The following is a 25,109-nucleotide window of genomic DNA, read 5'->3' on the forward strand; positions in this document are numbered from 1 at the left end:
TGATCCTGGAGTCCCGGGATCGAGTCCTACATCTGGCTCCCGGCATGGAGCCTGCTTCTCCCTCCTCCTGTGTCTCTGCCTCTCTCTCTCTCTCTTTCTATCATAAATAAATAAATAAATAAATAAATAAATAAATAAATAAATAAACAAACAAACAAATAAATCTTTAATAAATAAATAAATCTTTTTAAAAAAGATATCTTATTGTACTATACTCATCCTTCTTGTGGTAATGTGAGATAATAAAATGTCTACATGCTGAGATGAAGTGAGGTGAATGCCATAGCCATTGTGATGCAACGTTAGGCTACTACTGACTTTCTAAGGTTATATCAGAAGGAGGATCATCTGTTTCTGGACCAAAGTTGATCTTAGGTAACTGAAACCAGGAAAAGTTGAATTGGAGATAAAGGGTGAGTATCTAGTGAAATCTTATTATCCAATAATATACAAAGAACTCCTATACACTCAATAGTAAGAGAACTAACAAGCAGATTTCAAAAATAGGCAAAAGACCAGAACAGACACCTTCCCAAAGAATATATACAGATGCCAAATAAATATATAAAATGATGCTTTATATCATATGTCATCAGGGAAATACAAACTAAATCTGTAAGTCACCAAGCAGCTACTAGAAGGGCTAAAATCAAAAACATTGACAACACCAAATGCTGGCAAGAAAGTGAAGCAATGGGAACCCTCATTCATTTCTGGCAGGAATGTAAAAATGTTATAACCCCTTTGGAAGACAGTTGGAAATTTCTCACAAAAGTAAGCATACTTGTGGGGTGCTGGGTGGCTCAGTTGGTTAAGTGTCTGACTCTTGGTCACTTGCTCAGGTCATGGGATCAAGCCCCATGTCAGGCTCTGCACTCAGCACAGAGTCTGCTTGGGATTCTCTCCCTCTCCAACTCCCTTTACCTCTCCCCCTACTCATGTGTGTGCTCGCTCTATGAAATGAATAAATAAAATCTTAAAAAAACAAGCAAACAAACAAAACTAAGCATGCTCTTATCATACAATCCAACCATGTACTCCTTGGTTAAATTCAAATTAGTTGAAAATTTACATCTAGGGGCACCTGGGTGGCTCAGTGGTTGAGCATCTGCCTCTGGCTCAGGTTGTGATCCCAGGGTGCTGGGATCAAGTCCTGCATTGGGCTCCCCGCAGGGAGCCTGCTTCTCCCTCTGCCTCTCTCTCTGTGTTTCTCATGAATAAATAAATAAAATCTTTAAAAAAGAAAAAATTGACATCTACACAAAACCCTGCACATGTATATTTATAGCAGATTTATTCCTAATGGCCAAAACTTGTAAGCAACCAAGGTTTCCTTCAGTAGGTGAATACGGTATATCCACACAGTGGAATATTTAGAGCTAAAATGAAGTAACTTATCAAGCCAGGAAAAGACATGTAGGGATCTTAAATGCATATTGCTAAGTGAAAGAAGCCAATCTGAAAAAGCTGCTTGCTGCATAATTCTAACTATATGACATTCTGGAAAAGCTAAAACATTCTAGAGACAGTAAAAAGATCAGTAGTTGCCAGAGGTTGGGGGAAGGAGGGATGAATAGGTGGAGTACAGGGGATTTTCAGGGCAGTGAAACGATTCTGTATGATACTATAATGCTGGATCCGTGCCATTATATAGTTGTCTACATCTAGAGAATCTATAACACCAAGAGTGAACTCTAATGCTAAATATGGAGTTTGGTTGATAATGATGTATCAGTGTGGGTTCACTGATCATACAAATGCACCATTCTAGTGATGGATGTTGATAGCAAGGAAAGTGCGTATAGAGGGGACAAGGGTTAATATGACAACTCTGTACTTTCCACTTAATTTTGAGTGGAATCTAAAATTGCTCTAAAGAAATAAGATTTATGGGCAGCCTGAGTGGCTCAGCGGTTTAAGCACCTGCCTTCTGCCCAGGGTGTGATCCTGGAGTCCCAGGATTGAGTCCCACGTCAGACTCCCTGCATGGAGCCTGCTCCTCCCTCTGCCTGTGTCTCTGCCTCTCTCCGTGTGTGTGTGTGTGTGTGTGTGTCTATCATGAATAAATAAAATCTTTAAAAAAATAAATAAGATTTATAATAAACAAACAAACAAACAAACTGGATCAGACTGGGTCACATGTCTCTATCTGATCGACTGAATATGTTGCTGGATCAGGCCCAGGTACATACCCAGAGGTCCCTCTCTGGAGTCTGGAGTGGAAATCAGCCCTCCAAAGCACACGGAATGGGGGTGGGATGGGGTGTAAAGACGGAGAACATTTTAGAAAGAAAATAAGAAATAAGTGCTTGTTTCCTGAGAAGAGGAAAATGGATGTTGGGAGGATAAATCAATAGACAAGGCAAAGGAGAGAATCAAATCTTATAATTAGGCAGAGCAGCAAGTCCAGAGGCCTGGAGGCGATAAAAGAGATGGAGCTTGTGGGCAGACCAAGTGACGCGTTCTCTTTTAGATGTCTAATTAACTCACATTCAAGTCAACAACTTTATTAATTTATGGGGCATCAAATATGGGCCAGATCCTATGCTTGGGGCTAAAGAGACTTTTGTGAATAATAACTCAGTGGACAAGTCCATTAATTTTCAAAGGCTTACTTAATGTTTATTCAATGAACATTTAGAAGACTGGGTAAATTTCACCACTCCAAAATTAAATTACATATGGCCTAATTAGAATATCCATAATCCTTCTTGGTCACTGCTTTTTCAGAGAATTCTAGGATTCAGAGGAAGCCAGAGCAGTCATATGATTCACCATGACACCCCACACCCTCAGGTGTCCTCCCAGGACACATGGGTAACTTTTGACCTTGACTAACTTATAGTGACCACTTAAAAGGAAGAAAGCGCCCACCAAGAGTTGCCCATGGTTACTCTTGAATAGCTGGACCCCAAACCATGTGCGTCAGTCTGGAGATTTTGTAATTGTTCAAACAAGTGGGACAAGAACCATAAATTAATTGTTTTTAACATAGCCTTCAAAAAATGTTTTTTACATAGCCTTTTAAAGCCAACGAAACCAACTTTTCCCCCCCACCCCAACTCTTTAATATAATGCATGAAACGAAATACAAACTTCTTTTATTCTGAATTTTAGTCTCTGGACACTTTGAAGTGGTTTTGTTCGTTTTTTTAGATTTTTCTGTGCTAATACTGAATTGTTCCATTGCTGTTTCTTTTTATCAAAAGGAGGTAATATATAAAAAAAAAAAAATCAAAAAAACCCAAAAGGAGGTAATATCAATCTCTCTGCTCTCTCCACCCCACATTGTTCCTCTTTCTATATTAAAGAGATGTTTACCAGATTTAGATAAAGACATGCGACATCATGAACTCTTTTGGTTAACCTGCAGTTATTAGGCACTTAGTGTGTACTTGGCACCATGAAAAACATTAGACAAATGGACACTACAGGCTGCCCATTAAGGAATCGAGGTTGTCTGTGTGGATCTTAAGCTGGTTACTTAACATCTCTGAGCTTCTGTTTCCTGAACTATCAAATAAGGATGAAATATCCCTCTTGCATGGGTCTTATTTACTCATTTATTCAACCAATATAGTTCGAGTTTCTGCTCAAAGAAAGTAGGGACACAGAATAGCGCTAGAGGGTTTTTGGTGGGGATGGAAGGCCGGTTGTCAGCAGGAAGCGTCTGTATGTGAGCCTTTCTGGTGTAATACCTAAAAAGAGCTCAGAAGAAAACAACATGCATCTCCTAAAGCCGGTGTATTAGGTTGTCTATCACTATGTAACAAATTGCTTCAAAAGTCAGCAGCTTAAAACGATAAACGTTTATCTCACAGTTTGTGGGGCAGGGATCCGGGAGGGTTTGGCTGGGTGGTTCTCATCAGGGTCTCTCATCTTCCTGCAGCCGGGCTGTTGCTGGGGCTGCTGTCACCTGAAGGCTCACTTTGGGCTGGAAGATTTTTCTGAGCTTACTCATGTGGTTGTGGTAGGAAGTTGCCCCATGGGCCTCGCTCTAGGGCTGCTCATGACATGGCAGCTGGCTTCCCCTCACCCCCCAAGCAAGTGATTTGAAAAAGAGAGAGAGAGAGAGCAGCTGGGACAGAAGCTTCAGTGTCTTTTATAACCTAATCTCAGAAGTGAGGGGGTAGCATCCCTTTTGGGGAATTCTGGTTCATCCAGACTGGCCTGGAGTGAGGAGGGGGTGGGGGCTGCACAGGGTGTGACAGCCAGGAGGCAAAGATTTGTTGGGTGCCATTTTGGAGTCTGACTACCAAAGTACCCTTTCCTCATTACAAAAAAAAAAAATTTTTTTTAAGATTTTATTTTATTTATTTATTCATGATAGTCACAGAGAGAGAGAGAGAGAGGCAGAGACACAGGCAGAGGGAGAAGCAGGCTCCATGCAGGGAGCTCGACGTGGGATTTGATCCTGGGTCTCCAGGATCATGCCCTGGGCCAAAGGCAGGCGCTAAACCGCTGCGCCACCCAGGGATCCCAAAAAATTTTTTTAAAATATTGTTTTTATTTATGAGAGACATACAGACAAAGAGAGACACAGGCATAGGGAAAAGCAGGCTCCATGTGGGGAGCCCGATGTGGGACTCTATCCCAGGACCCCGGGATCATGCCTTGAGCTGAAGCCAGATGCTCAACTACTGAACCACCCAGGCGCCCCTAAAAAACTATTGAGTAGGCTCCATGCTCAACATGGGGCTTAAACTCACAACCCTGAGAATGAGAGCTGCATGCTCTACCGACCCAGCCAGCCAGACACCTCTCTTTTCTCATTTTATTCTTTTAAAAGATTTTCTTTTTAAGTAATCTCTATACTCAACAGCCCAGGATCGCACCCTGGGCTGAAGGCAGGTGCTAAACCGCTGAGCCACCCGGGCTGCCCACTACTCCTCTTTATACTTAATTTTGTACTCATAATTTTGTATTTTTTTTTAAAGAAGCACCCACGTCTACCCCCAACCCCAATTGTATAAACTTCAGGTCCCAGGACGCCTGGGTCCACCCCCAGAAATGACAAGTCCTCCTTTCACCAGACACGGAGCTTCAGAGGTCTTGCACACAGGGTCAGAAGCAAGGACTCAGTGGAGGGAAATTGTTTGCTCAGCACCAAGCCTGCCTGGGGGAAGGTGTAGATTTCAGCCCCCCCCCCCCCCCCACATTCCTTTGGAAGCTTAAGCTGCTGGAATTAAACCGGAGGTTTTGATGAGTGGCAAAGAGATAAAGTCTTGTTTGCACATCGTAATGGTGTGTTTAAACATTTTGACAATGATCAGGTGAGCTCCTTCTCAAGTATTGACTCCGCTCTTCCGTAAGTGATCGCACTGGGCAGGAGGGCCCCTTGGCCACCTGACTGGGGCACTCACAAGTTAATTGACTTGCTTGGTTTCCTTTTGCTGAAGCCACGCAAGTGAAGAAATGCAGGGTTTTTTTGTTTTGTTTTGTTTTTTTGGTTGTTGTTCTTTGTTTTCTGTCTTAGTGCACCAAGAAAAACAAAGCTGGTTTTTAAACCCCGTTGCATCTCTTAACGTTTTGAGGCTCAAGCTGTGAATTAGCAAGAACAAACAAAACAAATAAAGCAAAAACAAAAAACAAAAAACAAAAAAACCCAACAACAACAAAACACCCCAAAGAACCCAAAGAACAAAAACCCAACTCTCTTGGTCCTTGCTTCAATCTGTGTGATCTGAGATAAATCAAGTCCCTCCCCTCTCCCAATGCCGTGTTGGGGTTTGCTTAATAAAAGAAATTACCACCATTTATTGAATGTCTGTTTTCTGTCTACGGTATCTGCATATATTATCTCATTTGCTACTCAGCTAACAGGACCTGATGATCTTCATTTTGCAGATGAGGCTCAGAGAGGCTGTTATGATTTGCCTAAGGTCACACAGCACATAAATGATCAAATTGGGCTTAAATGGAAGTCTGTCTGGGGACACCTGGAGGGTTCAGTCTGAGGAGCACATAACTCTTGATCACTTGATCTCAGGGTTGTGAGCTTGAGCCCCACCTTGGGTGTAGTAGAGATTACTTTTTTTTAAAAGATTTTATTTATTTATTTGAGAGAGAGAAAGAGAAAGAGAGCGAGAGAACAAGCAGGAGGAGGGAGGGGGGAGAAGCAGACTCCCCACTGAGCAGGGAGCCTGATCCCAGGACTCTGGGATCATGACCTGTGCTGAAGGCAGCCGCTTACCTAAGCCACCCAGGTGCCCCTTACTTAATTAATTTTAAAAAAAGAAACCAAAATGAAGGTCTGCCTGGTTTAGGAGTGCATGTTCTTTTTACTGTGTGGTTTTCACCTATCCCCAGATAAGCCAGATATTTCCATTAGATGATTTTACAGCATCTGGTAGTTTATAGATTTTATAGCATCCAGTCTTTAGTACTTTCTAAATTTCATTATTATAATAGTTACCTATTGTTGTGTAACAAACTACACCAAAACATAATTGCTTAAAGCTATCATTTAGGGACGCCTGGTTGGCTCAGTGGCATGATCCCGGGTCCTGGGATGGATCCCACGTCAGGCTCCCTGTGGGGAGTCTGCTTCTCCCTTTGCTTGTGTCTCTGCCTCTCTCTCTCTCTGCGTCTCTCAGGAATAAATAAACAAATTCTTAAAACAAAACAAAACCCACAAAGCTATCATTTATTGGGGCACATGGCTAGCTCAGTTGGGGGAGCATGCAACTCTTGATCTCAGGGTTATGAGTTTGAACCCCATGTTGGGTGTAGAGATTACTTAAAAATAAATTTAAAAAAACGATTTTATTTATTTATTTGAGAGAGGAAAGGGAGAGCACAAGTAGTTGGGAGAGGCAGCAGGAGAAGCAGACTCCCCACTGAGCAAGGAGCCAGATGCAGGGCTTGATTCCAAGACCTAGGGATCATGACCAGAGCTGAAGGCAGATGCCCAACTGCCTGAGCCACCCAGGCACCCCAAAAATAAAATCTTAAAAAAAACTTCAGAAAAATAAAATCTTAAAAAAAAAAACAATCTTCAGAAAATACACACACTAAAAACAAAACAAAAGCCCATTTATTATAGCCTTTTTTTTCTTTACATAAACTCTATCCCCTATTTGGAGCTTGAAATCACAACCCTCAGATCAAGTGTTGCATGCTCTACTGACTAAGCCATTCAGGAATCCCTCTTTCTTTTTTTAAAAGATTTCATATTTATGAGAGACACAGAGAGAGGCAGAGAGAGAAGCAGGCTCCATCCAGGGAGCCCGATGCAGGAATTGATCCCGGGATTCCAGGATCACACCTTAGGCCGAAGGCAGGCGCTAAACCACTGAGCCACCCAGGGATCCCAGAATCCCTCTTTCTTATGTTTTTGAGTTGCTGTGGGGTCCTTCTGTGAGTTACACCTGGGTTTGCTCATGCAGCTGCATTCAGCTGGAGGGTCAGCTGGGACAGGCCTTTCCAGATCTAGGCTCTAGAACTCCTGCAGAGTCTACCTGTGACACTGGTCAGAGCAAATTCCATTAAGCTTTGTATATATTTAAACCATGTTGGTCTTTTCACAGCTGTGTCCCCAGCACCAGAACAGAGCCTGGTACATAGACTATTGCGGACATAAATGAGATGATCACAGTGCATTTCTCTGCTAGCACAGTGTCTTATACATCGAAGTTCCCTAAATGAGCGTTATTTCCCAGGGGAGATAAATAATACAGGTGATGCATTTTTAAGTTTGTTTATTTATTTATTTTTCAAAATTTTAAAATTTTATTTATTTATTTATGATAGTCACAGAGAGAGAGAGAGAGAGGCAGAGACATAGGCAGGGGGAGAAGCTGGCTCCATGCACTGGGAGCCCGATGTGGGATTCGATCCCGGGTCTCCAGGATTGCGCCCTGGGCCAAAGGCAGGCGCCAAACCGCTGCGCCACCCAGGGATCCCCTGTTTGTTTGTTTGTTTATTTATTTATAGTACTCTCTGCACCCAAAGTGGGGCTTGAACTCACAAACCTGAGATTAGAAGTGACATGCTCCTCTGATTGAGCCAGCCAGGCACCCCTGTTTTTTTTGTTTGTTTTTGTTTGTTTATTTGTTTAATGTAAACTCTATCCCCAATGTGGATCTCAAACTCATGACTCCAAGATCAAGAATCCTATGTTCTTCTGACTGAGCCAGTCAGGTGTTCCTGGATGATCTGTTATTTCTAGGGATACTTCAGATTTCCACACAATGATCTTCATTGTTCTCTCCAACCTATCCCCAGTTCTCTGCTGATACCCAATAAATTGCCAGAGATGCATAAATTAATGGAGAGGCAGTAGAAGATAAGGATGAAACAGGTGGTCATGGAGTTCAAGTCCTGGCCCAATCTCTCACTAGCTATGAGACCTCGGATGAATCATTTAAACTCTGTGCTTTTGTTTCCTCTTTTGTAAAACAGGTATAATAATAGCACATATTTCTTGAGATTGATGAAAAGAATTAAATGAGTTAATACTTGTATAAAGTATTAACAAGAGGAGTTGGTGTGCAGTTACTGGTATATAAAAGTTTATTATAAGTTACCCATAGGGCCCGACCTCGAGTTCGCAATGAGTCACTTTCTTAAGATCCAACATAGACTTTTGAGAGCTATTCTCTGTTTCACCCAACAGTCTTCAGAGAATCAGGTAGCTGTTGAGACGAGCTCTGAACAAGAGAGAAAGCAATCTTGCCCAGTTCATGGTTGGGTAGCTTTAATTCACCAATTTCTAATTTCATAGACAGTGTTCAGATTTTTTTTAAAAAAGATTTTATTTATTTATTAATGAGAGAGAGAAAGAGAGAGAGAGAGAGGCACAGACACAGGCAGAGGGAGAAGCAGGCTCCATGCAAGAAGCCCATGTGGGACCTGATCCTGGGTTTCCAGGATCAGGTCCTGGGACAAAGGGGGCGCTATACCACTGAGCCACCGGGGCTGCCCAGTGTTCAGATTTTTGACTGCAGTTTTCTATTGGTACAAACGAGGATGCCTTCAATGGAGGAGTCAACTTTACAGGCTTAAGTAGGAAAATTATATGATAGCATGGAACTTTCCTTTATTGTATTATTATTTTATTAGTGAACATTTCTAACACATTCAAAAGGAGAGAAAACAGTATAATCAACTCCTGTATCCATCATTTGGCAGTTTGAGAAAACCTCATCAAATATATTGTGTGGTCTGCCTATAAAATGGCATACTGACAAATTTAGAAAGAAATAGGTGTATTGTTCTGGAAAAGATGTCCAAAAATATGAAGTGAAAAAAAAGTTGCAAAAAAGAAAAAAAAAAAAAAAACCCCAACAACCCAAAATCCACCGCAGGCTACACATTATGTCTCCATTTGGTATAAAGACAATGTATTTTACCAGCACATATTTGTAACATTATTGTTTATTCTTAAAGAGCCTGGAAAAGCAGGAGGGAACAGCCCCTTCCCAAAAAGCCAAGCAAGCTTACTGCCCCCCAAGCAAACACACAGTCGGTGAAGGTAGAAAACAGGTTTTTTGTTTTTTTAAGATTTAGTTTATTTATTCAGGAGAGAGACACACACACACAGAGAGAGAGAGAGAAAGAGAGGCAGAGACACAGGCAGAGGGAGAAGCAGGCCCCATGCAAGGAGCCTGATGCAGGACTCCATCCCGGAACTCCAGGATCATGCCCTGGGCCAAAGGTAGACGCTCAACCACTGAGCCACCCAGGCATCCCAAAAAAAGGGTTTTCTTCACTGATTCATTTTGCAGTCTCTACCAGGCCTGCCAGGGGACGAGATCAGGAAGGCAGCTCCCTCCTCTCTGCGTCTCCCAGACTCCAGCTCAGACCTGGGGCCTTGCAATCTTGGGGTTCCCCGTTTGTGGTTCAAACCCATAATTCTCTTGACTGCATTTGGAACTGTCTTAACAAGAGGCTCCAGTCTTCTGAAGTTCTCAGAGTGGAATGTTTCTAAGACACACACCTCTTTCTCTTGCTAATATGAGTGCCTCTCTGGGCCCTGCTTTCACCTTCATCATTCTGGTGGGAGGGAAAGAAGTATGACAAGCTGAGTGAAATCCCTCTGTGCCTCTTAGGGGCTTGGAGACACTGGATGCTAACATCTCTTGAGTGTCCACCTTGAGCCAGACACTTGGCTGAGTGTTTTATACTTAAACAAACAAACAAACAAACAAACAAACAGGGACGTCTGGGTGGCTCAGTGGTTAAGTATCTGCCTTTGGCTCAGGGCATGATTCCAGGGTCCTAGGATCGAGTCCCACATTGGGCTCCCTGTATGGAGCCTGCTTCTCCCTCTGCCTATGTCTCTGCCTTTCTTTCTCTGTGACTCTCATGAATAAATAAATAAAATCTTAAAACAAACAAACAAAACCCCCAAACACAACTTCCTTGGTGTTTGCAACGACCCTAGGGGATGGGTCCTGTGACAGTGCCCCTCTTAGGGATGCAGAAGATACCACGAACCAGAGATATGCCCAAGGTCACACTGCTAAGTGTGGGATGCTTCGAACCTCAATCTCTTAACCATTGTAAACCAGTTGCCTCAACACAAAGATTGTTCTAGAAAGACAGCAGAAAAAGGACTCATAATGGTTTCCTCTGGGGATTGAGCCTGGGCTGGGTGGAAGGGTCAGGGAAAGGGTGTGAGGAGGTTTTTATTTCCCACCTGATACTGGGGCCAGGTAGGTGATTGAGCTCAGGTATGGCTAAGATCAGAGCACAGACTCAGAAGCCAAAAGTGACTGCCCTGCTCTATAATTCAGGATTCTCCTTGCCCAAAGCAGACAACGATGATCGTGATGCCTACTTCACAGGGTTGCTGTGAGAATTAAGTGAGTTAATATATCCCTACCACATTTCAAATGGTGTTTTGTCACACAGTAAAAACCATACAAAATTTAACTATTATTACTCTGAATATTATTGGCATTTTTTCATGAATATATATTACTTTTTAAATAATGAAAACAATAAATTAGGCCTTTTAAAAGGCCAACTACAGTTACAACTACAATTACCCGGTGATCCAGTAATTCCGCTTTTGGGTTAAGAAAAATGAGTGCACACAGCCACAGAAAGACTTGTTCAAGGATGTTCATAACAGGGTACCTGGGTGGCTCAGTTGATTGTATGCCTTCAGCTCAGGTCATGATCTGAGCATTGGGCTCCCTGCTCGATGAGCAGCCTGCTTCTCCCTCTCCCTGTGCCTGACGCTCCCCCTGCTTGTGTTCTCTGTCAAATAAATAAATGAAGTCTTTAAAACAAAATGTTCATAATCGTTTTTTTTCCCATAATAGTCCACACTGGAAACAAGCAAGTGTGCATCTACAAGAGGACAGATAAATAAAAGGTGGATGGCATAGAAAAAAGTGGAGTGCTCAACAGTAAAAACAAACGAACTACCAAGGAGTCCCATAGCTGACACGACTGAATCTGGAAGATGGTATTTGAGTGAAAGAAACCAGACACAGAAGAGTTCATTCTGTATGGTACCATTTCTATGACGTCTAAGACTGGGCAAAACTAAGGTAGGCAGAGTTCAGGGTAGTGCTTTACGTGGGTTTGGGAAGGGGCAGAGGGAACCTTCTGGAAGATGGAAATACATTGTGCTCCAGAGAACAGGTGTCTGGAGACATTTCTGGTATGAGTGTGACTGGCATCTGGTGAGCGGAGGCCAGAGATGCTGCTAAACATCCCACAAGGCTCAGGACAGCCCCTGTGACAGAGTTATCTGTCTCCAAAGGTCAATAGTGCTGAGATGGAGAAGCATTGGTATATGGTTTAAATTGCTTACACGTGGGACACCTAGGTGGCTCAGTGGTTGAGCGTCTGCCTTTGGCTCAGGGCATAAACCCAGAGTCCCAGGATCAAGTCCCACATCAGGCTTCCTGCATGGAGCCTGTTTCTCCTTCTGCCTAGGTCTCTGCCTCTCTCTGTCTCTCATGAATAAATTAATAAAATCTTAAAAAAATTTAAATTTCTTACACGTGATCAAGGAATGTCCGCATCCTTGTGGATATTTGCCATTATTAGAAGCCAAATCTGAGTGGCAGAGATGGCTAGTTACTCTGAGGATAGAATCCTCACTGGAGCAGCTGCCCAACTAGGGACATTTCCCAACCCCCTTTGTGTCTGAGTACAGCCATGTGATTTGTTCTTGCAAATAGAATGTGAGCAAAAACAATATGTGTTAGTTCAGGGTCAGGCAGTTGGGAAGCGTGTGTGCTTTGTCCACCCACTTTTCCCTGCCAGCGCCAGAACATGGACAATGCTGGAGAGCCATCGGTCATCTGGGAGACCAACGTGAACAGGAGAGAAACTTCTGTTATGCAACCCTGAGATGTTGGGGTTTATTTGTTACAGTGGCTAGTGTTACTGTAATAAAGTATTCAATAAAAAGTAGGCTCTGAAGGGCAGATCTTCCAAGCTGATCTATTAAGGAGTAGTGAATCTCACTTGTCCCTTCTCTGAAAGCAGGGGTCATATGCTACACGTTTTCTTAGTCCTCTGTGATGCTAAGCACCACCTTCCTTCTTTCCATCCATCCTTCCTCCCACCTTCTGTCTCGTTCTTTCTTTCTTTTTTTTTTTTTTTTTTTTGTATGATAGTCACAGAGAGAGACAGAGAGAGAGGCGGAGACACAGGCAGAGGGAGAAGCAGGCTCCATACACCGGGAGCCCGACGTGGGATTCGATCCCGGGCCTACCAGTATCGCGCCCTGGGCCAAAGGCAGGTGCCAGACCGCTGCCTCTCTCTCTCTCTCTCTCTCTCTGTGTGACTATCATAAATTAAAAAAAAAAAATAAAACTTTTACTTATTTTTTAAAGACTTTATTTATTCATGAGGGACACACACAGAGAGAGGCAGAGACACAGGCAGAGGGAGAAGCAGGCTCCATGCAGGGAGCCTGATGTGGGACTCGATCCCAGGTCTCCAGGATCAGACCCTGGGCTGAAGGCAATGCTAAACCACTGAGCCATCCGGGCTGCCCCAGAGTTGTGTTCTGATTGGCTTAAATCAGTTGATACAACTTCTTTTCCCTAGCATCAGTGTTTGGTTCACAGATGGGCACATAACCAAGTCAAAGCCAGTGAGATATGAAATATTAGCTGAGGCTTCTAAAGGGAAAACCCTTCCTTCTGTGTCTGTGTATGTTTTAAGTAGACTCCATGCTGGGAGCCTACTTAACGTAGGGCTTGAGCTCATGACCCTGAGATCAAGACCTGAGCCGAAATCAAGAGTTGGACATTTAACCAACTGAGCCACCCAGGTGCCGCTTGTTTTCTTCTGTTTTAAGAGAGAGCCCTGATACAACTCCCTGTTCTCCCAGATGGTGGTGTATGTTTGTGAAGCTTCTAGTTCCTGCAGTCATCTGCTAGCAAGAGGACAACTCTTGAAACTGTTGGGAAGCCACGGGAGAGAGTTCCCAGGGGCTCAAACAGTGTCAGGACTGAAGGTGTTTTGTTTGGTTTAAGATTTATTTATTGGGGCACCTGGAGGGCTCAGTCTGTGAGGCATCTGCCTTCAGCTCAGGTCATGATCCTGGGCTTAACCGTTGAGCCACCCAGGTGTCCCAAGACCTAAGTTCTTTCTGCATTTCTTCTCTGCCTCTTTCAGCCTATTTTGTTCACTTGTGGTGGCAAAATAATGCCCACAATTCCAGACATTCAGGTCAAAATGTCATGTATCTCTGTTAACGAAAAAAACCTTTCCCAGAAACACTCAGCAGATTTTTCCTCTCATCTTGTTGCTCCAGAAGATATCACAGAATACTGCCCAAACCGATCACTGGAAAGTGTCTGGATCAACATGACTGGCCTCTTTCCATCTTCATTCTGTTCCTCAGGCTGAGGCTGAGACCAGAACCCATCTCGCTGGAAGTACATGGCCAGTGGGAGGAAGGGGGAAAAAACGATCACAACCAGAATTCTGATTTAAAAAGGGAGAATTTAGGGATGCCTGGGTGGCTCAGGTCATGATCCCAGGGTCCTGGGATTGAGTCCTACATTGGGCTCACCACAGGGAGCCTGTTTCTCCTTCTGTCTGTGTCTTTGCCTGTCTCTCATGAATAAATAAATAAAATCTAAAAAAATAATAAAATAAAAAGGGAGAATTTAAAAAATAATAAAATACAAAATAAAAAAATTTTTTTGAGTAGTCCAACAATAGTGTCTGTTATATACCTTGCCATTTATTATAGACATTCATATATATATCCACCACCTGTAAGAAAAAGAAAGCCAAGAAAAAAAAAACAAAGCTAGGGAGAGATTTATTGGCATGCATATCTCAGATCAGGGACATCAGTTTCAGGCACGGCTGGATCCAGGCAACAACAGTATCAATACTTGGTCTCTCTTTTCATCTCTTATCTCTGTTTTCTTTCTAAAAAGATTTTACTTATTTATTTGACAGAGAGAGAGCAAGTGAGCACAAGTGGGGGGAGCAGCAGAGGGAGAGGGAGAAGCTACTGAGCAGGAAGCCCAACATGGGGCTCAATCCCAGGACCCCAGGATCATGTCCTGAGCTGAAGGCACACGGTCAACTGACTGAGCCACCCAGGCACCCTGTCTCTATTTTCTTGAGTGCTGACTGTATTCTCAGGCAGAAGCTTACCAAATGATGACTGAAGAAGCTACGGTCTTACTCCCTGCTTAGCAATGAGTATCTCTTAGGCAACTGTTCCAACAAAAGTTTTAAGAATTGAGCCTCAATGACTTGACTTGGATCACAACCCCATCCTTGAACCAGTCACTATACCCAAGAGGAATGGGAAATTCTTGTTGGCCAATCATAAACCTGGTTTCCACCTCTGAACCAGAAAATGAGGTCATCACCATCTCCAAATAGATTAAGAATGTGGGAAGAGGGCCTGGCTTGGTTGGTAGAGTATGCAACTCTTAATTTGGGGGTTGTGAGTTCGAGCCCTGCTTTGGGTGCAGAGCTTACTTTAAAATAAAATGCGGGAAAAGAAGCCAGAATGTTACCAAATTGCACTTGACGTCACTGGATGACCCTGAGGGCATCTCCCAGTCCCAGCATGCTTTGCACCAAGGTTGCAGAGTTCTCAAGTTCCTCAGACTTTCTTTGGTTCTTTCATTGATTCCTCCCTTGGTTAAGACTTATTCTCTGTACTTAGTCCCTTAGGCCAGGGATTCTCAAAGACTGATGTGCCTGTGAGTCATCTGGGGGGATTTTTTTTAAATACAGCCTGATTCAGCGGGTCTGAGTTGGGGCCTGACGGTCTCCATTACCAGGGACCACACGTTGAGTAGCATGAAGTCAAGTGCCTCCTGTATATCTTCTCAACTTTCCAGTGGAAGCCACAATTGAGTTAAGGAAGAAAAGCAGATCATATAAACTTTTCTTTTTAAAGAAATTTAAATTAAAAGGCGAGTCAATTTAAATAAAAAATATTAAGTAAATAATAATAAGGTGGTTTGTGGCTGTGGCAAAAATCCCAAAGGCCTTCTGTGAGTGAATGACTAAACTTTGGGGAACTCTGGTAGAGTCAGAATCTCTTCTAGAATTTTTTTGGCTGAACCAAGCTGGGCCAGAATTCCCTGCATGAAAACTGGTGTGAGAGAAATCTTTCAAAGAACAGACAGCCTCTACTAACTCCATGTAGAGCTTCTAAATCCACACAGCCTTTATTCATGGCCTCTTTATTTATTTTTATTTTTTTTAATTAAAAAAATTTTTTTTAAGATTTTATTTATTTATTTGAGAGAGAGAGCACAGGAGCGGACGGGGGCGGGTTGAGGGAAAAGGAGAAGCAGGCTCCACACTGAGCCCCAGGGAGCCTGAGGACATGGGGCTGGATCCCAGGACCCTGAGATCATAACCCAAGCCAAGGACAGACGCTTAACCGACTGAGCCACCCAGGCGCCCCCACGGCCTCTTTGAACCATTTAAACTATTTTTTTTTTTTTTTAAATAAAGCCTTCATTTTTGGGAGAGGAGGCATTGTGCACGCTAATTGCCAGTTGCAAGAACCAAGTGGCCAGGGCGCCTGGCTTTGAAGTCTTGCAAAATACACTTATAAGAGTTGGCAACCCTGGCAAGACCCTGGAGTGGCATCCAGAATCCAAGGCCTTGAAAGATCCCAGTGTGTTTATTTACAGAAAGCTTGCCTTTGCTGACCAGGCCGATTGAAACCCTGCTCAGCAGTGGAAAGACTCTGTGTGTGTGCACGTGTGCATGCGTACTGTGTGTGTGTGTGTGTGTGTGTGTGTGTGTGTCCCTGCTCCTCCAGTTCTGATTACCTAATTCCAAGTCACCTTGAACTTACTTTTCATTTGCCCCTGGCACATCAAATACTCATTGCTGAGGGGGTTGACAAGACAGAGAGAGTGCCAACTAACCACAGAGGGGAAGTTCAAGCAGGTTTTTTGCCATCCTTATCGGCCCGAGCAGCCTCCCAAAAATCATGTCTCATTTGCATTAATTCTACGAAAAGTGAAAACTGATAAAACAAGATTGCATTTTTTGATTCGCTAAAAACATCTTTATTCCACAACATGGCTGCTGAATCTGATTAACAGTGACATACTGCTAATGCTGAATAATGATTTTTTTTTTTTTTTTTTTTTTTTTAAGAAAACGGCTATATCTTCTGTGTCTGGAGATGAAGGATCAAGGAACCCATACTAATTCTTTGGCTTCACCTCTGACTAAATACAATCTTTGGTAGGCTGGCTTTCTCTCTCCCCCCCGCCCTTTCTTTCTAAACTTTATTGAATATTTCTTATTGTACTGCTATAGGGATATGATAAAAACCAAAACAGGGGTTCCTGACTGGCTCAGTTGGTAGAGAATGTAACTTGATCTCAAAGTTATGAGTGCAAGCCCCATGTTGGGCCTAGTGCTTTAAAACAAAACAAAACAAAACAAAACAAAACAAAACAACAACAGAATAATCTCAGCTCAGATGGAGTTCAGTTTCTGGACGGGAGTGACAAACACAAATGCACACTATGAGCCAGGGATGCAGTGAACAGAGCTGGGTTGTGTAAGACAACAGGTGATCATTTTCACTCAGCCTTGGTGTCTGGGAGCAATCAGGGAATGGTGGGGACTATGGTAAAGTGGAGAGCCTCTGCTCTTCTCCAGGTCTTCATACTGGCCATGCAGGAAAGGAGACCCTGTTTTCCATACCCTTCTGTTCACATTTTGAAAGAAGCCAGAAACAGACAGAAATTCAGATCCTTAGTTAAAAATCTACCAATATTCACAGACTGGCAACTGATTTAGACTTTGTTAAACATTGTCAAATGGGTCAAATGGAATATATCTGTGTTCTAGATTTGCCCAGTATAAAAGAGTAGCTTTCAAAAACAGTCGATCTTGAGTCACAGTAAGAAATACATTTATGTCATGATGGTGCATGCGCATACACACACTCTTGAAATGTAAGGTTCTAGAACACTTTCCCTTGCTCTGCGTGATGCAGTATCTTTTCCTCATTTCTATCCTAGTCTATCCTAACCTAACCTACTCTTTGACAAAAAAGACTGGATGGGAGAGATTAAAATGCTTTTAAGACACACTAATGGATCATTGTACAAAGTATGAAAAACCAAGTCATCATATGAATTGCAGTGGTGCTCAGTGCTGGCTACACATGAAATCAGTTAACTGGGGAATTTCAAAAAAATACTGATGCCTAAGCCCTACCCCCAATCAATTAAATCATTTGTTGGGGATCTGGGTATTAGAAGGTTTCCAGGGATCCCTGGGTGGCGCAGCGGTTTGGCGCCTGCCTTTGGCCCAGGGCGCGATCCTGGAGACCCAGGATCGAATCCCACATCGGGCTCCCGGTGCATGGAGCCTGCTTCTCCCTCTGCCTGTGTCTCTGCCTCTCTCTCTCTCTCTGTGTGACTATCATAAATAAATAAAAATTAAAAAAAAAAATAGAAGGTTTCCAGTGCATCTCCACTAGTGAGAACCCCTGGTATACATTCACCATCAGGAGCTCTTCCAGACCTAACTTGGAATCAAGGCATGGTATTTTCTAGCGGTGTGTCCTGAGGCAATTTGCTTTAGCAGAGGCTCCCTTTCCCCAGCTGCAAAATGGGGACAATAAATAGTACTCAGCTTGTTGAGTTGCTCCAGGATTAAATGAGATAAGATATGTCAAGAGTTTTCCATTGGGGCTTACTGTACTATATATATGGCAGGTGCTCCATCAATAGGGGGTATTGTTATGTGTGGGAAAGACACATTTAAACAAATGAGTTATTCAGAATCCCAATGAGACCTTCTATTGAAAGACAGCAGCTTCTGTTTCCTGCTTCTACCTGCTGCCTCTGCATTGGGGAGCTGGTTAGGCTTTGCTGCTCCTACTGGAGTTCATAGGAAAGATGCTGGCAGAGCTGGATTCATGTACCTGTTACAGGCATGTGATTCTTGTTAAAATAATAACAGTAGTAATAACAGTAACACTTACACGTCGGGTGATTAACCATGCTAGTTTCCTGGGAACTGAAGGGTTATCCAGAAAGTGAAGGCAAGTGTCCCACTCATCTTGGTTTGCTCGAGACTTTGCAAATGTTAACCCTGCAATCCACAGGCCAAACCCAGTCCACTCTGTTGTTGTTGGTTTTTTTTTTTCTTCAATTGACATATTTGTGGAGTTAATTGTAGATTCACATGCGGTTGTAAGAAATAATACAGAGAGGGGGCGCCTGGCTGGCTCAGTCAGAAGAGCACATGACTCTTGATCTCAGATTGGTAAGTTCGAGCCCCACGTTGGGTATAGAGAGGACTTTAAAAAGAGAGAAAAACAGAGTGATCTCTTGTACACTTTGGCCATATTCCCCCCGGTGATACATTATATGGCACTGTAGTATAATATCACATTCAGGTTATTGATATTAATATAACCCACCAATCTTATTTAAATGTCCCTAGCTTGCCTTGTACTCATTTGTGTATGTGTGCATGTGTGTGTATTAGTCCTATACAGTTTTATCATCTGTGGTTGTATATCTACTGTTATGGTCAAGATCCTGAACAGTTTTAACACCACCAGGGTCCTTCACGGTGCCTTTTTGTAAGCATGCTCACCGGTCCCAGATTATACCCCAGTCTTCATCTCTAACCCTTAGCAACCACTAATCCATCCCCTATTCTAAAATGTCATTTCAAAAATCTTATGCAATTAGAACCATATAGTATGTTTCTTGGCAATCCCCCCCCCCCCCAAGCACAATTGCCTGGATCTTCAAACGCAGTGTGTATTAATAGTTCATGCCTTTTGACTGCTGAGCGGTATTCCATGGTAAGGATGTGCCACAGTTTATTTACCTGTTGAAGCACATCTAGGCTGGTTCTCATCTTTGGTTCTTTGTTCTGTTTTTAACAAAAAATATAAAGTTTTGTTGGCACACAGCCGTGCCCATTTGTTTACATATGGTCTGTAGCTGCTTTCCAGAGTTAAATAATTGCACCACAGACTACATGACCCACAACATAAAATATTCACTATCTGGCCTTTGACAGGCAAGGTTTGCCAACTTTTTTTTTTTTTTTTTTTTTTTGCCAACTTCTATTCTAAGCATTTAACATATATTAATCTACTTGACTGTTATCACATCCATATGCCATTGTTCTGATCTTTTTTTTTTTAAGATTTTATTTATTATTGAAGAGAGAGAGAGAGAGAGAGAGAGAGAGAGCAAGCAGGGGGAGCTGCAGAGGGAGAAGGAGAAGCAGGCTCCCCGCTGAGTAGGGAGCCCAACGTGGGGCTCGATCCCAGGACCCCAGGATCATGATCTGAGCCAAGGGCAGATGCTTAACCAACTGAGCCACCTAGGTGTCCCTCCTTTCCCTATTTTAGGTAGGAAGACTTATGGCCAGCTGGGAGATCTGGTCTCCCTTTAGGGTGATCAACCTATCTTGATTTTCCCAGAACTGAGTGGGGTAGTTTCTGGGATACCGTACTTTACTAAAAGCCAGGAAGGTCCCAGGCAAACTGGGAGGAATTGGTAACCCTAGTCCCAGTCCAGATTTAGAGAGAAAGGGTGATTTTCAAAAGACAAAGATGAAAAGAAGCAGCATTTCTGCTCTTGCAGATGCCTTTAGTTTGTTTTTTTACAGATTTTATTTTTTTTTAAAAGATTTTATTTATTTATGAGAGAGAGAGAGAGAAATTGAAGGCAGAGATACAGGCAGAGGGAGAAGCAGGCTCCATGCACCCGGAGCCCGACGTGGGATTCGATGCCGGGTTTCCAGGATCGCGCCCTGGGCCAAAGGCAGGCGCTAAACTGCTGCGCCACCCAGGGATCCCTAGTTTGTCTTCCTAAATGACTTGAGTGCTCCATGCAAACAGAGAGGTTCTTCACCTGTAAGTAACCCAGTGCCTATTTCCTAAGAACAGGGGCCCTATCCTACCTAGCCCCACACAATCATTGTGTTCAGGAAATGGATCATGCAGGTAAAACTGTATCCCCTCATGCTCAATGTCCCCAACTGTCCCAATCAAGTTTTTCATAACTGCTTTTTTTTTTTTTAATTCAGGATTCAAGGATTGCATATTGCATTTAATTGTCCTATCTCCTCCTAGGTGTAGAACAGCTCCCCAGCCTTTCATTCTCTTTCAAGACCGTGTTTTATTTTGTTTTATTTTCAGAGCCTAGGATAGTTCTACAGAGTGTCCTTTAACTTGGCTTTGTCTGATTGTTTCCACAGGTTTCAGTTCAGGTTAAACGATTTTGGCAAAATTACTACAAACGTGATGGCCTGCGTGTCCTTCCTGGAGAATGATTTTTAAATTTTTAACAGGTGACATTCCAACCTTTTGGATGTGAAAATACTGAAATCACTGAAAGGAGAAGTACCTTGGCCTAGGTCATATGTACTTCTTAGTTGGTGAACCCAGACTAATTTTGGTTTCCGTTTCCCTCTGCGTTTCTGCAGTTCGTTGGTCTTCTGTGTTCTTAAAAATGGACACCCCCACCCCGCCTTCCCCCTGATCGTATGCCCCCCCCTTTTTTTTTGTCGGCACTCTGCTAAAAAAGAAAAACCAAAACATTTTTTTTCTTTTATTATTTTTGCACACAACTCGGTTTTCTCTCCAACAAGGCCTGAACTGCTATTGTTTGCTGCAAACTTCTTTGCATCCAATCCTTCCTCTTTTCAAGATAAGGCCTGTTTTTCCCAGGGCTCAGGGAACCACACCTACAAGAGCTGTTCCAGGCACGTACAGCATTGTTTTCCTTTCTCTGATAAGCTTCTTTTGCTGAGAGCACTCCCTTTGTCTCTTACCTGTCTCCACAGCACTCTGCGATTCACTTTTATTTTCTTGTGATAGCATGGCCATTTCTGTTAGGATGCCAGTTAATTATCCCTATGTTGTCTGTTCTTGATGGCTGGTTAGCTGACCGTCCCCAGAATTATGGCTTGATTCTAAAGCTTGAAAAGAACATGTATCAGAACCATTTGGAGGGCTTGTTAAATCCTAATTGCTGGGTTTAGTGCTGCCTTCAGCCCACAGTGTGATCCTGGAGTCCCGGGATCGAGTCCCACCTCGGGCTCCCTGCATGGAGCCTGCTTCTCCCTCTTCCTGTGTCTCTGCCTCTCTCTCTCTGTCTCTCATGAATAAATAAATAAAATCTTAAAAAAAAAATTCCTAACTGCTGGGCCCTACCTCCAGAATTTCTGATTTAGTAGTTCTGGGGCAGGGTCGAGGATCTGCATTTCGAAACTGTTCTAGGTGATGTTAATGCTGCTCGTCTACAGCCTACACTTTAAGAATCACTGGCATATGCTGGCGTTTATATAATATCAAACCAATTTTATCAAACTATTTAATTAATTCATTAATTTATTTTTAAAGTAAGCTCTACTCCCAGACTGGGCTTGAACTCATGACCTCAAGATCAAGAATTGCAAAATATTTTATTTTATTTTATTCTATATTGCAATATTTTAAATTACAGATATTACGACACTCACAAAACTTGCCGATCCCCTTTTCCCAGGGGCTCAAACCTCTGCTTTCCCTTGTTCCCCTGCATCTAATTCATCTTGAAATTTTCTTTGTTCTAACTTCAATCTGTACCCCGTACCCCCATTCTTCCTTTTCTCCTGCATCATCCTAACCCAACCACATGTCCCCTCTCACCTGCATACTGGAGCTACTTCCTACCTGGTCCTCTCTCACTCCTGCTCCCTCATCAACCAGATGATCTTTGACACATGAGTCAGATCATGTCAGTCTGCCGAAAGCATATCCAGTGGCTATTGCTATCACAATTAATTGCAAATGTCTTTTACAACTGACAAGAGCCTGCATGCCCTAGCCCCTGCCTCCCCGCCTGCCATTAACGTTTACTTCTGCTTGGCTCCTCACTCTCTAGCTGCACCAAAGGCCTGCAGGTTGTGGATACACCATACTGTTCCTGAAACAGGTAACCTCGGTTGCCTCTAGGGACAAAAACTTATCATCTGGGGGAGAGCAGAAGGAATGAGGTTTTTACCCTGCCCCTTGTAACTTTAAAATTTTAAACCTCATTAGCATACTATCTATTCAGAGTGAATAAATAAACACAATCAAAACTAAGTCAGTTAGTGGTTGCTCTCTGGCCTATAATAATAAACCATTTGTTTTTGTACCTTTCTTTTTTGAGGATTTTATTTATTTATTCATGAGAGACACAGAGAGAGAGAGAGAGAGAGGCAGAGACACAGGCAGAGGGAGAAGCAGGCGCCACGCAGGGAGCCTGATGTGGGACCCAATCCCAAGACTCCAGGATCAAGCCCTGGGCCGAAGGCAGATGCTAAACCACTGAGCCACCCAGGGATCCCCAAACCATTTCTTTTATATCACGGATCACAATCTGTAATTATCGTGCTTTTGTGTTGAACTTTTGTTTTCTGCCCTTCCCCCTGATGCTGGTTTACAAACTCCCTGAGAGCAGAGAGTTGCTCTCTGTGGCTCACCATGATATTCCCAGGAGTTAGCAGAGGGCCTGGTAAGCAGTAGTAACTTGAATTGTTGAATGAGTGACTCTTGTACACTGGGGACAAGGTTGGGAGGCATATGCAATAAAATCACCTTGGAGGGATCCCTGGGTAGCTCAGTGGTTTAGTGCCTGCCTTCGGCCCAGGGCATGATCCTGGAGTCCTGGGATCGGGTCCCACATCAGGCTCCCTGTGTGGCGCCTGCTTCTCCCTCTGCCTGTGTCTCTGCCTCTCTCTCTGTGTGTGTCTCTCATGAATAAATGAATAAAATATTAAAAAATAAAATAAAATAAAATCACCTTGGGATTCAGAACTTGCCTATCTGAACCCCAGACCTGCTGGAACCGAATCCCCAGGGGGCTCATGACTGTGTAGCGTTCAAAGCACACTTTGAATGTCTGAGCATCCTCTGCAACTCCTGTGCCAAGTGGTTGTGGCTGCTTGGACATGTCAGTCAGCAAAATACCACTGGAATCATGTTAGCTACGTTAGGTCTTAGTTTTCCTGCCTGCAAAACGGGCAGAGTGGATTAACGTTCTCATTCCATGTTTTAGGATTTTTGCCATATTTTCGTACTACCTACATTATTTATTTAGTTAGTGTTTTTCTTGAAATTAATTCACTGACTTTTTAGTTGTATAAATTTTATTTCAGAAGGAGACATTAGGGCCACCTGGGTGGCTCTGTCAGTTGTCTGGCTGTTTATTTTGGCTCAGGTTATGATCTCAGGATCATGGGATCAAGCCCTGTGATGGGCACTGCACTCAGCAGGGAGTCTGCTTGAGAATCGCTCCCTCTACCTCTGCTGCTCTCTAAAATAAATAAATATATTTTTTAAAGGAAACATATCAATATGTGAGGAGAAAACCTGAGTTGCTTGGCATAAATGGAAGGTAGAGTTAAAGATAGTGAAACAGCATAACATGATTACATTTATATACAGTTACTTGCTAGAAACTTTAGGATTTCTGATGGCTTGTCCTTTGTTCAAAAAGGAAATTGCACTATACTGAGACTTCCTACTGAAAGTAGTACTGGAAGATAATTGTGAAGGGGTGATTTTCTCATAGTGCTTTTTGAGCATTGTCTGGATATTTGACCAGAAATCATCTCACCTGCCTGTGGGAAAATATTGGGTTCCAACTGCTCATTTCAGAAATGGGGAAACTGGGATACCTGGGTGGCTCAGGGTGTGATCCCAGGTCCAGGGATTGAGTCCCACATCGGGCTTCCTTGCATGGAGCCTGCTTCTCCCTCTGCTTGTGTCTCTGCTTCTCTCTCTCTCTCTGTGTCTCTCATGAATAAATAAACAAAATTTTAATTAAAAAAATGGAGAAACTGAGGCCCATAGTGGGGAATGTACTTTGCCTAGGAGACTCATTTGGGAATAATTATCAAGTCCTTTGAACCATAAACTTTGACAATGAAGCTACATGGAACAGGGTCTGAAACATAGCAAAACTCAAACGTGTCCTGACATGATCATCATCATTTCTCTTGTGTAATTATCATCTGTGTAACTTATCTATATGGGGCAACTGACATTTAAATTTTTTTTAAAGTAGGCTCCATGCCTAGCATGGCATTCAGTGCAGGGCTTGAACTCATGACCCCAAGATCGAGATCTGAGCTGATATCAAGAGTCAGACACTTAACCAACTGAGCCAGCCTGGTGCCCTGACATTTGATCATTTTTGTCCTTAACTTTTAGTTCCTTGAAGGCAGAGAATGTATCTCATACATTCCATTTATTTTATTTACTTATTTTTTCTTTTTTAGTAATCTCTACACCTGACATGGGGTTCCAACTCATGACCCCGAGATCAAGAGTCACATGCTCCACCAACTGAGCCAGCCAGGCACCACAACAATACAAGTTGGTTTTTAAAGCATATGCTATAAGGGGTCCTTGGTTGGCTCGGTTGGTGGAGCATGTGACTCTTGATCTCGGGGTCATGAGTTGGAACCCCATGTCAGGTGTAGAGATTACTAAAAAAGAAAATCTTAGGGGCTCCTGGGTAGCTCAGTTAGTTAAGCCTCTGCCTTCGGCTCAGGACATGATCCCAGGGTCCTGGAATCTAGCCCCTTAGGAGGCTTCCTACTCAGTGGGGAGCCTGCTTCTCCTGCTCCCCCTACTCGTGTGTGCACTCACTCTCTCTCTCTCTCTC

The 25,109-nt window shown here is 43.0% G+C and overlaps 1 long non-coding RNA gene across 1 annotated transcript; it reads left to right on the top strand.

Moving 5' to 3' along the window:
* The first annotated feature begins 314 nt into the window (after positions 1-314).
* On the top strand, positions 315-17,229 carry LOC118352281 (uncharacterized). The gene is made up of 3 exons (XR_004809172.2): positions 315-413; positions 11,274-11,504; positions 16,576-17,229. It is a non-coding gene; the product is annotated as an uncharacterized LOC118352281 (long non-coding RNA).
* Positions 17,230-25,109: the final 7,880 nt, after the last annotated feature.

This window comes from Canis lupus, chromosome 24, assembly GCF_003254725.2.
Source record: "Canis lupus dingo isolate Sandy chromosome 24, ASM325472v2, whole genome shotgun sequence".
In the NCBI taxonomy this organism is placed as follows: domain Eukaryota; kingdom Metazoa; phylum Chordata; class Mammalia; order Carnivora; family Canidae; genus Canis; species Canis lupus.